The sequence below is a fragment of the Leucoraja erinacea genome, unplaced genomic scaffold, assembly GCF_028641065.1.
Source record: "Leucoraja erinacea ecotype New England unplaced genomic scaffold, Leri_hhj_1 Leri_372S, whole genome shotgun sequence".
NCBI classification, from domain to species: domain Eukaryota; kingdom Metazoa; phylum Chordata; class Chondrichthyes; order Rajiformes; family Rajidae; genus Leucoraja; species Leucoraja erinaceus.
In genome coordinates, this window is record NW_026576273.1 from 62,501 (window position 1) to 64,738 (window position 2,238).

The 2,238-nt window shown below is 50.7% G+C and overlaps 1 protein-coding gene across 1 annotated transcript in view; it reads right to left on the reverse strand.

Annotated features, from left to right (window-relative positions):
• LOC129693628 (phospholipid scramblase 2-like) overlaps positions 1-870 on the reverse strand; it is an 18,197-nt gene extending 17,327 nt beyond the window's left edge. The window contains exon 1 of the mRNA XM_055630419.1: positions 339-870. The gene's annotated coding sequence lies outside the window, so the exon portion shown is untranslated. The remainder of the gene's footprint in view (positions 1-338) is intronic.
• Positions 871-2,238: the final 1,368 nt, after the last annotated feature.

The following is a 2,238-nucleotide window of genomic DNA, read 5'->3' on the forward strand; positions in this document are numbered from 1 at the left end:
CCCATACACACACACACACACACACACACCACACACACACACACACACACTCTACTCCTGCACCTATTGTCTATGTTTCTATTAACACTACACCCACCACCACACACACACACACACACCCACACACACACACACACACCCACGCACACACACACACACACCCACACACACACACAAACACACACACCACACACACACACACACACACACACACACACACACACACTAGGGACAATTTGACATTCACACCGAGCCAATTCGCCTGCAGACCTGCACGTCTTTGGAGTGTGGGAGGAAACCGAAGATCTCGGGAGGGAAAACCCGCGGGGAGAACTTACGGGCGCGGTTCGGGAAGGAACCCGTGTCTCCGGCGCTGTGAGGCAGCGCCACTACCCGCTGCGCCTGCTCGCCTCTCGAAGGAAGGAGCTGTTCTTCAACGCAGAGAGACCAAGCTAACCTCAACCTCGCAAGGAAACAGATGTTAGTGATAAAACGCTCTCAGAGACCACCCGCTGCCAAAAACGCCCCACGCAACCATGACTGGCTACAGGCAACAGGGCTCCATTTCCAATTGTGGGATGAAGGCCGGGATTTTCCTGGCTGTTTGACAAGGAGCTGGAATGTTATTTGGAACTCCAAAACAGCTGAGAACTCTCGAATGCTGAGTGCAGAGGACCGTGTTGGAATAGAAACATAGACAATAGGTGCAGGAGTAGGCCATTCGGCCCTTCGAGCCAGCACCGCCATTCAATATCTGCTTCTCCTGAGGCATGCAAAGCCTAAATATGTAGGCCGACTTTGATCTAATTTCTGCATGTTAGGTTGAAACACAGCGGACCACTGGAAGGTTACAATCTTCCCACCCCCCCATTCAATGTGATCATCTCCAATCAGTACCCCGTTCCTGCCTTCTCCCCATAATCCCTCCATTCCGTTAGCCCCAACAGCTAAATCTAACTCTCTCTTGAAAACATCCAGTGAACCGGCCTCCACCGCCCTCTGTGGCAGCGAATTCCACAGACTCACAACTCTCTGGGTGGAAACGTTTCTCCTCATCTCAATAGACAATGGACAATAGGTGCAGGAATGACAGTGGAGGCCATTCGGCCCTTCGAGCCAGCACCGCCATTCAATGTGATCATAGAAACATAGAAACATAGAAATTAGGTGCAGGAGTAGGCCATTCGGCCCTTCGAGCCAGCACCGCCATTCAATGTGATCATAGAAACATAGAAACATAGAAATTAGGTGCAGGAGTAGGCCATTCAGCCCTTCGAGCCTGCACCACCATTCAATATGATCATGGCTGATCATCCAACTCAGTATCCCGTACCTGCGTTCTCTCCATACCCCCTGATCCCCTTTGCCACAAGGGCCACATCTAACTCCCTCTTAAATATAGCCAATGACCTGGCCTCAACTACCCCCTGTGGCAGAGAGTTCCAGAGATTCACCACTCTCTGTGTGAAAAAAGTTCTTCTCATCTCGGTTTTAAAGGATTTCCCCCTTATCCTTAAGCTGTGACCCCTTGTCCTGGACTTCCCCAACATCGGGAACAACCTTCCTGCATCTAGCCTGTCCAACCCCTTAAGAATTTTGTAAGTTTCTATAAGATCCCCTCTCAATCTTTCTAAAATCTAGAGAGTATAAATCATCTGGCCCTCTCTTCAGAGGCCGTGTTCCCTGATGCTTTCAAGAGAGAGCTAGATATGGCTGCCTAAAGAGAGTGGAGTCATGGGAATAGGCAGGGCCACGGGTAACTGATTTCAGTATGATCAGCCGTCTCTTCAAAGTGGATGGCGAGGGTGCCTCTCGTAGGGCCCCGAATGGCCTCTTACTCCTGCACCTATGTCTATTTAATATTTCTGTTCTGTGAACCCTTTCAAACTCCAGTTCCTCCGTCTCCCTCGTCCTGAAGAAAGGGTCTCGCTCTTCTCTCCCAACCCCGTGCCCGACCCGCTGAGGTTCCTCTCATCCTCTTCAAAGTGTACGCCCAGCTCTCTCATCCTGAACGGGCATAGACAGCAGTTCCTTCCGGGACATGGTGGGAGAGACCTATGCTGGCTCAGGAATAGGGCCTAGAGTGGACGGAGTGAGATTGTGGAGAGAGGATTGTGAGACATTCCACTAGGAGGGAGAGTTCTAGAGTCTAGGATTAGAGGCAACAGCCTCAGAATTAAAGGACGTTCCTTTGGGAAGGAGATGAGGAGACATTTACTTCAGTCAGAGGTGGTGAAT